This window comes from Staurois parvus, unplaced genomic scaffold (assembly GCF_062004578.1).
Source record: "Staurois parvus isolate SC_StPar_1 unplaced genomic scaffold, SC_StPar_1.0 ptg000822l, whole genome shotgun sequence".
In the NCBI taxonomy this organism is placed as follows: Eukaryota; Metazoa; Chordata; class Amphibia; order Anura; family Ranidae; genus Staurois; species Staurois parvus.
Genome location: NW_028318618.1, coordinates 298,551 through 311,587, shown reverse-complemented (window position 1 = coordinate 311,587; position 13,037 = coordinate 298,551). Strand labels below are relative to the sequence as shown.

At 41.0% G+C, this 13,037-nt stretch overlaps 1 pseudogene; it reads right to left on the bottom strand.

The window, feature by feature from the left end:
• Window positions 1–9,443: 9,443 nt before the first annotated feature.
• LOC149443935 (legumain pseudogene) lies at window positions 9,444–10,555 on the bottom strand (annotated as a pseudogene).
• Window positions 10,556–13,037: the final 2,482 nt, after the last annotated feature.

Genomic DNA, 13,037 nt, shown 5'->3' with positions numbered 1-13,037 from the left:
CTCAGGTGACTGGAAGCTTTTTGTATAATATTGCACTAACCAGAATCACAATGAAATTGCGCATTTGAGTATAATAAATCACTCCTGGTTATCTGGATCCAAATGGATATCTTAGAGGATCATCTGTCACACATCAGCACTTTAGGTGATCAGTAGACTTCATTCTCTGGTTCCAGGGACATCACATCCGATTTTAATGACCAGTCATGGGTATTTTAGTAATGGCAAGAATCCACTTTTGGGGGCTTGTTAAAAAAATTGATTCAGACACATCTGAGTGCAGTATTAGGATAATTATGAAATAGACTTTGCACTCCACATCTGGCATAAACATCAGAGATGGCTGCCAACCTTCCTTGTGGCCTGTGCGGAGTGACATCACTAGCTGGCTCCTCTCTAACACGTTTCGTGCTCGTGCACATTTTCAAAGGGAGCGTGCCAGCAGTCCAGTACTTTTTTTTTTTTTTTTTTTTATATAGGACTCCGCACGGTTAGGCAGTAGAGCATCATTTTGTCCAACTCGCGCATGTGCGATTTTTACATGTGGAGGCAGACATATCAATGAAGAGACGCACCACACAGCATTAGAGGATATGAACAAATATAATGGGACCACATTTAATAAATGACATTAATTTAAATATACTGGTGATCCGGGATGTTCAATCAAACGGTGTAATATAACGCCATGACAGGACCGGAAGTAGCAGAACCACCATTGTTCCGAGGCCCAATACCTAGACACCGTAGGTAATGGAACTCACAATTTTTATAAAAGGCCAACTGTAAAACACAATCTCACCCCTGTGGCAGCACAGTGGCTAAGTGTTTGGTTGGCACTTCCACCTGGCAATACTCGGGTCATTGGTTTTGAATCCCAACCATGGCACCCTCTGCCTGGAGTTTGCATGTAACCCCTGTGCCTGCGTGGATTTCCTTCCACACTCCAAAAACATGCTGGTAGGTTAATTGGATCCTGTCTAAACTATCCCTAGTATGTGCATGTATGAATGTGAGTTAGGGACCTTAGACTGTGCAGGTTAAAGACTGACGTTCATATACAATACATGTAAAGCGCTGAATAAATTGATGGCGCTATATAGGTATCTGCAATAAAAAAAAATCTCCAACCTCTGCCCCCAGATATCAGGGATGTATGCTCATGGGTATTTGCTGACTAGAAGCAAGATCTGTGTTTTTATTGCAGAATAGAGCTTAATTGTGAAGTTAAAAACCTGCTGTTATTTCAGCCTTCAATACCACTGGCTGCCACTAGAGAGACTCCTCTTTTAAAATCTCTGGCTGGACACACACAGGCAAGATAAAAATCTTGCATACAATCTGGTGCACTGCTTCTGAGAGAATCCTTGTGTTACCACTTCTTCCACTCCCCACACACAGGTCCCTGTCTGGCATTTCTCCCACCTTGCACACTGACACTAATCTGCATGCAATCAGCAGCCACACAATGCAACTTCATACAGATTAACAAGAAATGTATACCGAGCATACAGACACTGGGAACACAATGCTCCAATCTTTCTAGGATACATTTTTAGCTTAGTACACAGAAGGCACTTATTCATTTTACATTTTAAAAGAGAAATGGTTTGGTTGGTGGTTTGTTTTGCCATACTTCTCTTGTGGATTCCAGGAATGTTCTTACTGGTGCTCTCCTGTGACCTGGATTAATCTGATGGTGAGTGAGCCACATTCCTGGTGTGAAAGTGAGATCTTTCTTCATTTACCACCATGCAAAGTCCCTATACATGTGGTCATGACCCTCCTTCCTTCTTTCCAAGGTGAGGACTGAGTACTAGAAGTGCACACAATGACACCAAAGGCCCACACATCAATGTTTTGGGTTCAGCAGCAATTCCCCTTGTTTAAGGCTGCACAGTTCAGGAGGTGTGTATGGAATGAACCCGGACGTAGATGGTGCTTGAGGACCCTGAAACCTTGAGTTCAAAATCTGCCAGTTTGATTACATTGCATTCAAAGTCCATCAGCAGAATATTGTCCAGCTTGGATGTTTTGATGGTCCATTCCTTTGCTATGCATGAAGCCCAATGAATTCATTTGTGGAACAGGGTCTTACAATATCCCATTTAAACCAACCTGTAGAATGAATGACAATGAATCAGACAGCCATATGGTAAAATGTTACCTGACATAAACCCATCGCATCCCTTGCACTGGGAAACATAAAATACATAATCTGAATACAGTAGGAATATGCAAAGCACACAGAATTTTGAAGTAAAATGTTAGAAGATCATCTTGATCAATTTTAATCTTCCAACTGAGCAAGTCGCACCAAAAAACACATTTTATTCATATGTCCCACCAACTCAATGTATGGGGTGAACATTAAACCACACAGAAGCTTTGAACAAAACAAGGACAGATCATAAGTTAACCTAAAGATCATTGTTGATAAAATCTTTGTCTTATGGATCGAAGTTTTTCCAGCTGGTGCCACCTCCGGTATAAACAGTCACTGCTGGTATTAAAGTTGATTTCCTGGGTCGTGTGGATGACAGCTGAGGCTGAAGGACGTTCCATATTCCAACAAAGTAAACTTTAATATAAACTTCAAAAACCTTCATCCTGAGCAGAGGCTGGTGATTTCCCTATCAATAGATATGAGCTCAGAGGTCCATCAAAGTGTAAGTTAAGACAGAACATTGTGTGGATGTTTCTCTGATCTTTTATGGTGTTTTTTTTAGTGTGGATAATCCCTACGTCCATCCTTATGCACTTTCTCAAACATGTACCGCTTGGTGCACTGCCCAGCCGCAGCAGCTCAGCCTGTTAGTTTTACAGATGCTGGATGGTGGGGGAAGATTTTATTTTTTGTCTGGATTAGTTAACTATTCAAACACTGTAAATACAATTCATGTTTAAGAATAAAATGAGTGATGTGAAGTAAAATGGCTTTGTAGAAAATGTTTTTGTTGTACATTCTGGAAATCATTTGAAGGCTCTGTAGTACTTGGGAGGAAAACCTATTAACAGAATTTTTTGCACCCTCTAAGCCATGGACAGGTGTTGGCATGGTTGGGACTGTTCATGGTTTGGTTGATATTGAGGAGATCCTTTCCTTTCTGGGATCAGACCACTAGCACTTGATAGATCTCTCATTGGAGGAAAAGTGAGGAGTTGTCTGTAGGAACTAGTTTCCATGTTTCTTTTTCTAAATGACAACTAGATAAGTTCCTCCATCCAATAGATGTATATGGGGGAGTTTTCTTCAAGATTTTATAACTCTAGTGAGGGAATGACATAAATGAGTTAATCTGTGAGAAGGGATTTATAGCACATTATGAATAGCTAATAAGAGTGGGAAGGGCCAAATCTGGCGACCAAAGGCAATTTTGGTTGTGTGTTGCCATGCCATATGTGAAAATGAATATTGGTTGATCAAGACTTTATAAAACATCTAAGAAAATGACAGATTAATTTGTGAAAGAAATAACTATAAATCAGTATGATTAGCTAATGAGATGTTGTGATGAGTGGGAATGGCCATACATTGGTTGTAAGAGGTCATGTGATGAGTGGGAGAGGCAAACACCACCTATATCTGGGTGTAGACTAGAATTAATTAGCCATTTGTGTGTTTGGGAGGAGGTGGTGGTGATGGTGTGCTGGGGGAAATTATACCAAAATCCAATGATGTTTAAGCTGCTTCTAGGGAAAAGTTTGATTTCATAGATGAGCCCAGAGAGAGAGGGACAAAGATGACCTTTTTTTTTTTTATATCTCAGTATAGGGAGAGAAACAACTTGTATATCAGTCCAGGGAAGGCAAACAGGGAGATTACTAGATCAGAGATGGAGCTCAGTCCAGGGAAATCATTCAGAAATAGGACTTTGGTTATCTCTTCTGAGCGTCTAGAAATCAGAAGATCTGGAAAGTCAAGTGTTCTGTTTTAGGGAGCTTCTGATACCAAAGTTGGATTATATGGAAGGAGATCCTGAAATAAGTGTTCTGGTATTGTGAATAGAACCACCGTGTGTGTGTGTGTGTGTGTGTGTGTGTCTATGGACAGTGGAGATCTCTTGTTGGATGAGGTTCTGTCCAGAAAATTACATCCACCTTATATGGGTTGGGGATTGAGGAATATATTTATTTTTCTCTTCCCCATCTATTTTGGATTAAAATTGTAGCAATGCTGTCAATATAAGTTGCGTTCACACTTTAGAAACTTAGTCACAAGATTGTAATATATTGCTGATGGTAAGTTATTTAAATTTACTAAAGTAATTGCATTACCATGTTCTGTGTACTGCAGGAGATCAGATATAGTGAATGCAGTGTCCGGGGTGTAGTAACACTTTATATATTGCCCACTCCTGGTTCCCTATATCATGGGATTACAGATGAGAAGATAAATCTGCTCCAAAACTTTTGCTCAGTCTGTCTGCAGAATGATGGTGAGTGGAATGTCACTCTTACTACACTTCAGTCCGATCATCTTCCAAACCTTATAAAGAATACTACTGACTTTATACTCAGAATTCTCACTTTAAAAATTCAAATTTTATTTTATAAACTTCATGGTTTGGATATTGGAAAGAGCCTTTTTCTCTCTGGGATCAGATCACCAGCACAGGATACTTCTCATTGGAGGAAAGGTTTCCATGTTTCTTCTTCTAATAGACCAAAACAAGATGAGTTTTTCCATCCAATAGGATATAGGAGGCAATTTTCTCACAGCAAGATTTTATAAATCATCCAAGAGAATTAAATAAAAGGGTTAATCTGTGAAGAGGAGCTAAAGATCTGTATAAATGAGGGATGTTATGCGATCAGTTAGTGGAACAGGACAGACCTTTTTGGACAAGTCCACTTTGGGTTTGAGAGGTCATGTGATTTTGAGTTGAATGAGCTGCAGCTTGGAGAACCTTCACATTCATTGGTTAGTGTTGGTCATGTGATGAGTTACCATGACTGCCTCCCATATCTGGGTGGAGAGAAGAAGTCCGTCATTTTGTGTGTTGGGGATTACACCAAAATCCAATGACGTTTTGAAGCTGCTTCTAGGGAATAGGTTTGATTCATAGGTCAGCCCAGAGATGGAGGGTCATATGACTCTCAGAGATTACTAACCTGTATATCAGTCCAGGGAGGGCAAACGGGGAGATTTCTATATAAGAGAGCTCAGTCCAGGGAAATTCAGAAATAGGACTTCTCTTCTGATCAGAAATAGAACACTTAACTTTCTGGATTTTTTTTTTTTTATGTAGTGCCACTGATACCAGAGATGGATTATTTGAAAGGAGGTCCTGAAGAATGTGTTTTTTGGGATTTGTGAATGGAACCACCACCCAGTGTGTGTGTGTGTGTGTGTGTGTGTGTGTGTGTGTGTGTGTGTGTGTACTTAGAGCTCTATGGACTGTGTGCAGAGCTCTTCTGGGTGGGTTCCAGCCTCAAAGGGAAATCCACCTTGTATGGGGGGATGGAATGACTACATTTTTGTATTTTTAAGATCAGAAAACCTTTCAGTGTACAGTCACTCTGGTCAATATAAAAATGGGTGAGTCTTTAGAAACGGTGACAAAATGGTGTCTGTCCTGTGAATTTAGTTCTTGTATCCGCAGCCTTTTCAAACAGTAAATACAAAGCGTCACTCTCCTTAGGCTTTTCCCACATAATGATGGGTTTAGTCTTCAGCTGGAGGATGGACTGCTTAGCTCGTTATGCTTTTAATTGCCACCCTGCTGTACATGTTCCCTGTCCCCTCCTACTTCTCACCATCACACCACCACATAATCTCAGTGTGTCCAGCATCTCCAATACACTTGGTGACATCACTCCTTTGGTAACCCCATATAATGTACAGGATAAAAAATTAAAGATACTCAGTGTTTTTGTTAGATATAATTAGTGTCAGGAATGTCTCCATCACTGACCACCAATGGAGTGAAATGACATGATAGACATTGGAAGCGCAGGATGTTTCAGAGCCATGTTTATTGACCCCAGTCAATAATATATCAGTGTTACCTTCAGACACTACACACCTCGGGGCATGTGTCCAGGTTCTGATAAGGTACACAGGATTTTATGGCCAGCTGTGGACTTTTTTTTTAAAGTTTCTAAAGGCTGAAGGTTTTTTACCTTCATGCGTTCTATGCATGAAGGTAAAAAAACCTGTGTGCAGCAGCCCCCAATCGTTGCCTAAACCCCCTCCAATCCAGCAATGTGCATAATAGCCTTGGTTGTATGGGGAATCTACCTCATTGGCTTAGAGAGCATTGACTTTTGCTCCTGTCGGTCACAGCCAGTAAACCAATGAAGAGAGAGCAGGGGGGTTGGTCTACCTATGCCTCTGTGTCTTTATGGACACATAGAGCAGTGGCTCAGAAGTATGCAGTGGTGCACCCAGGGAAAGCAGCTTTCTCTGGGGCCACTGCTCGAGGGGGAGCATCCAGGATCTTTTGGTGGGGGACCCAAAAAGAGGATTGATAGGTATTTGCTGACTAAAGCAAGATCTGGGTTTATTGCAGAAGAGAGCTTATGTTAAGAGAACCCAGCTGTGAAAGTTATTTCAGCCTTCAATACCACTGGCTGCCACTAAGGGGAGTCATCTAAACTCTAGCTGGCTGCAGATACAAATCTTGCATACAATCTGGTGCACTGCTACTGAGATTGCTCAGGTTGTTCTGTGAGAATCCTTGTGTTACCACTTCTACCACTGCCCACACACTGGTCCCTGTCTGGCAGATCTGTTATTACACACCTGACACTAATCTGAATGCAATTAGCAGCCATGTAATCCCAATTTCATACAGATTAAAAAGAAATGTATACCGAGCATACAGACACTGGGAACACAATGCTCCAATCTCTAGGAGGATGAATTCTTAGCTTAGTACACAGAAGGCACTTATTAATTTTTATAGCTTTTTAAGAGGTATGGTTGAAGCTTTCATTTTTATTTACATATTTTTTTTTTTTTGATGGACTTCTCCCGCGGGTCACAGGAGTGTTCTTACTGGTGCTGTCCCGTGACCTGGATTTAGCTGACAGCGAGCCACATTCCAGGTGTGTAGGTGAGATCTTTCTTCATTTACCACCATGCAAAGTCCCTATACATGTGGTCATGACCACCTTCTTTCCAAGGGAAGGACTCAGTGCTAGCCATGTACACCATGACACCAAAGGCCCACACATCAATGCTTGGGTGCAGCAGCAATTCCCCTTGTTTTAGGCAGCACAGATCACAACCTCTGTATGGAATGATCCCGAACATAGATGGTGCTTGAGGACCCTGAAGCCTTGAGTCTAAAACCTTCCAGTTTGATCACATCGCATTCAAAGTCCATCAGCAGAATATTGTCCAGCTTGGATGTCCCGATGGACCATTCCTCTGCTATACATGAAGTCCAAAGAATTTTTGTGGAACAGTGTTTTTATGATTGTCATATTTTTATACAGGTTGGTTTAAATTTAATTTAGACTCCGATAAGGTAAAATGTTACCTGACATAAGAAACCCATCGCATCTCTTGTACAGCAAAACCTAAAATACATAATCTGAATACAGTAGGAATTTGCTTCAAGTAAAACATAGAATTGGAAGTTAGATGTCACCAGACCTATCTTAAGCCATTTGATCCATTTTAATCTACCAACTAAGCAAGTCACACCTTTTTTTTTTTTAATTCATGTCTCACCAACTCAATGTACGGGGTGAACACTTAAAGCTTACAGAAGCTTTAAACGAAACACAGGCAGAGATCATAACTCAGAACTTAACCTAAAAGATCATTCAATTGATAAACTCATATTTTGTCTTTACTATGGATTGAGGGTTTCCAGCTGGAGCCACCTCAGGGTGGTCAAATTTTAAGACCACAAGCCCATCACTTGCTGTGTGTGTGTGTGTGTGTGTGTGTGTGTGTGTGTGTTCTCCCAGAATCCTTGTTTGCTAGCCGCCTGGTATGTGTAGTTCATTCAGTATGCATTAGGACTACAGGTCCCATGATCCTCTGCTGCCATGAGAACTGGCTCTAACAGGAAGTGATGTAGATTTCCTAGTACTGGGCACAGGGGGGGGGGAGGCTCACTTATAGTCCCCACTGGAAGTGTCCCTGAACTGCACCATAAGTCAGCAGTTACATCTAGTTAAGTTGCCAGTTAAAAAGCACAACTGATATTGTAAAGGTTTTCTTTACATGAACTACCTACTGTAGTCCTTGAGTAGGAGACCATTCTATCCAGAAGAACTTCCACATCATGAGCAACGGAGGTCATAGTGTCCTGGAGAGCAAAAAGAGGAAAATTGTTTATGAATCAGAAAAAAATGTTGAACTACAAAAAAGTCAAATATGAACACTTTCAATTCTATACCTAAATAAACATCAAATGACCTCCACATTTGACTTGGAAACAGGGGCGGACTGACAACTCATGGGGCCCCCGGGCAATAGGGGATCATGGGGCCCCTGAGTCCTTGCCCAAACTCAAAAATGCCTATGAAAAAGTTACCAGGGGCATCTCATGGGGCCCCCTACTGACCCCGGGCCCTCGGGCAGTGCCTGAGTTTCCAAATGGTCAGTCTGCCCCTGCTTGGGAATAAGGTTTGGTCATTAAAGTGAGAGCTTGAACACAAATGTATGGAGTACAGTTAAAGGACCTAAATATGAAGAAAACAATCTATATACAGGTAAATTTATCAATCAAGGTTATAACGTAATCAAGTACAAAAATGTAAAACAGGACATGTAGCAATACATGTCAGGACATATCCGATAGTTACCAATTCAGGTAGGTGTGTGTGGGGTGGCTCTCAGTAACTGGTAGAAGATTGATTTTATCCTTAAGTGTCCTAGGGGAAGGAAATTAGGCACACTCTCTCCATGCATGCTTGAGCTAAGGGCAGATGGATTCCAGAGAGTAAATGCTACACAAATCAATTGCCCTTACTCTAGATAGCCACAACCAGACATGCTAGGGGGTTGTTTTTCAAGATGACTTTTTTTTTTTTTTTTTATTTCTTACAGGTACCGATAGTGCTGTCAGTTTACGCAATACTTTACATATTGTACATTAACATCAGTCCCTGCCCTCAAGGATCATACAGTCTAAGGTCCCTAACTCACATTCATACACACACATACTAGGACTGATTTTAAACAGGAGCCAATTAACTTACCAGCATGTCTTTGAAGTGTGGGAGGTAATCAGAGAAGACCCGCTCAGGGAGGGCATGTAAACTTCAGGCAGCTAGTGTTGTGGTTGGGATTTGTACCAATGTAGATGGTTTTGGCTGTGCAAGTGAAGGTTGGGGTTTGTAAAGAGGATTTGTGATGCTGAAGGCAAATTAAACTATCATAGAATAGAGATTTTAGATTTGAGGCTTCAGAGGGGACAAATCGCAGGGAGGGTTAATCACCCATGTCCCTCTACTGGAAGACTTGGTGTTGCCAGCTGTCAGTGCAGATCTTGGCAGATATTGCCCATAGCATGGGTGATGCTCTCTAGTGGGTATCTGGATTGACAGAGGTTCACTATTGTGTACAACTGTCTCATGGAGTGTTCATACAGTAGGTTGTGCTAGTTGAAGTACTCGGCTGCTACACAGTAACGCGAGCGATCATTAATTTCAGTTCGGTGAGAATCTCTTCCAACTCAGATTCTGTCACCACAAACAATTTTCATCACCAACTTTATTGATCCAGGCTTTGGCCTCCTGTAGGGCCTTTATCCTGGTCAGTACATCCTGGGTCTCAATAGCATTGTTGGTAGCCAGGAACTATCTTTTCATATTATGTACCGGCTCCAGGGTTAAGTGAGGGGCCACTGATTTTAGCACTACCCTGAAATTGTTTTCATCTTGCAAATAGTCCTGTTCCCATACTGCATCATATGACTGGTATTGGTGTGCTGCTTGACCAGTAAAAATTGTTTGGAGTGTCTAATGGTCCTCCAACCAGCTGATGCTGTAAATATCAGAGAGATGTCTTGCTTCTCATCACAGGCATAAGAGGACTCATGAGGGTTGGCGGCTTTGGTGGTGTAAATGTCAATTTGTTGTCATACATGTACTCAGTGCTCTTCAGTTCCTCGACGTGGAGGTCATCACTTGAAAAGGCCAGCAGACCCATAGCTCTGATCAGTGAAGTAGAAAAAGATATGGTCATTAGGTCCAATCTTAATTACCTTCCCAGATTATTTTCCCTTCACCCTTTTATCGTCACCGTTCAGAACCACCAGGAAATTGATAGGACTATCTTTTGTGTAGTCCTTCAGCACTCCCGTGAACATGTCTGTACTGTTGGGCCAGTTTAATTCTTTTTGGTTGGTTTCTCTTCCTTATCTGTGATTATTGTGGCTCACCATGATCTGCTAATAAGGGCTGCCATCCTTCTTGACTATTTGATAAGCGTGGCACACATCAGCCCGATGTCTGTAGTTGTACTAACCATTGGAACCGGCCACCCAGTGCTCTTCCCCCCCCCCCCCCCATCCCAATCTTTTAGGTCATCCATGGATTTGGATGTGGCCAGGACAGCGATGCTGAGGATTAGTGTAACTGGAAGCATCTTGAAAGAGGTAACAGGACCCTGCTTCCCTCCAGGGGTCTGTGCTCTAGGTGTTATCACAGCAATGAGCAGAGTGACTGACTTTTTAACAAAATAAAAATGGAGACATGGATGGGTGGGGCTTTTGCTATAAATATTAAAAATGAATGTGTTTTTTCAATTGTTAGATGCAGGGAGGATCCCTTTTTAAGCAGGCCATAGGTGAGGCAAAAAAAACAATTTCATGATGAACCAAATGGATCAAGCAGGAACTGGACTGTCAGACTGGACTTGTCAATGTAAGCACAACATCATCGGCAGACAATCCAATCTTATGTGTATAGCCATCTAGGGTAATACTGGATATATGGCTATCACTTCTAAAGGTCTCCGCCAGTTCCATCATGAGTAAATATACGTGGTGACCAAGGACAGCCCTGGCAAGTTCCATATGTGATTTATAGAATCTGTCTGCTATAACAGAGGTATAAACACTTGCCGAGGGGTTTGTATATAATATAGATATTGCTGAAGATATAAATCCCTAGAGTACAAATTTCTGAAGTTGTTTGCAGGTACCCCCAGTGGACCCTGTTTGAATGTTTGTTTTTGTTTTTTTCAGCATCTTGCATAAGGAATACTGTGGGCACTCGGTGGGTTTCCACTGTTTTTCAATAAATTAAACCTTTTCTGTGTCCCATCTGGGGCCTGTCTGTCCTTCACAAATCCCACTTGTCCTGCTTTAACTAAAAGTTACATTTTGCTAATCCATATATCTTCAAGTCTGTGTTTTAACAGTCTCAAAGTTTGTGGGTTTTTTTTCCCCAGTTTAGGCAATCCAGTAATGGTAGATTGAAGCATTTCCTTGGGAAAAGGCAGAAGCAGTGGCCTCATGAGATACAAATGATTTATTGTATTCTGTGGATAATCCTTCTGCTTCTGGTGACTTGCGTGAAGGGAGAGAATTCATTGTGTCCAATATTTCTGTATCAGAAATTGGAGGGTTGAGTAGTGTTAAGGTATCTTTTTAGTTAAGCAGGGGAGATTTACTGAATTAAAAAATTTTAGACCTGTTTTCTGTTAGGATGTGCTGGGTCTACATTTTTTAGGTTGTAGAGTATGGTAACATTACTGAAAAGTGTTTATCTATTGCAGTGGGGTGATATTCCTCCTTACCACTCTGGGGATCTATTATGTCATTTTAATTTTGTTCTTTGCTGCCTTTTATGAAGATAATGAACCAGGAGTTTCCCTGCTTTACCATGAACAGAATACAATGCCTTTTTATAGCTTCCTGGTGGTCAAAAGTAAATTTAGGCGTACTGTATGTCCTGTCTACATTTAAAAAGATTATCTTGTAACATAGGGGAAGGATTGCTTTTCATGTTTCCAATGTGTGTAAATTCTTTTTACAAAAGTTAGGATCGGTGCTTTCTGCCTCTTTTCTTTACCTGCTGCTTGTATAAGAAGGCCTGTGCTGTAGGCTTTGAGCACACCAAAGTGAAAATACCCCACATCAGTGTTCATATCAAAATACTCCAGAATTTTTGGTGTGTTTTTTTTTTTTTTTTCCCCCATGCTGTGCTTTAGCTAATAACTCGGTATTGTTACACCATAAAATAAGTAGGACTTGTAGAATGTTTTTCCTGAACTTCAAACATCACTGAAGCGTGGTCTGACCATGGGATTGGAGGGATTTTGACTGACATAGTCCTTCTTCTTTTTTTTTTTTTTTTAATAGAGAAAGTGAAGAGGATCAAATCGATTCCAAAGTATGACTTGTGGGGAAATGAGATGTATAGTCTTAGAGTTTATACACCTCCCAGGTGACATATGTCCGCTGAAGGGGGGAAAGGATGTAATTCAGATGGTTGGGAAGGATTGGACCAGTCCATAGTCTTATCCACTATATATTAATAAAGAGCCCTGGAGGACCTTGTCTACTCTCTTCTTGAGGGATAGCAAGAAAGATAATTGACCAGAATTTGGAGAGTAGATATTGACTAATGTATAGGTAACGTTTGAGTCACAGATTAAGATAATGTATCTCAAATTGCCTCGTGAATTTGTAAAGCCACTGATTTGGTGAATTGCTATTTTTATAATGGATGCAGTGGCAGTGAAAATGGGTGAAAAATATATTTGTGCATTCAGGTTTGTTTCTTGAGCTCATAATATAACTAACTCCTTTTCAACCTTTTCACTTCTTGCCACATTGCTCACCGTTTTTAAATGGACTTCAATCCACGTTGCATCACTTTCATGACTATAATGGAGAGGCAATCTGATAATCCCTGGATCAACTTTACCTACTGGTATGAATGTTTAGTATCCTGGACTTTGTTTTGTCAGTCAACAAAGCTTTTATATTTTTCATTGTCAGGAATGGCATGCTCTCATGGAAGCTCTCCTGTAAGTAAACAATAGATGACTACTCCAAATGCCTACACATCAAGGCTGCCATCCACAACCAGGCCATCTGAAGTGTCAATTTTGCACATTT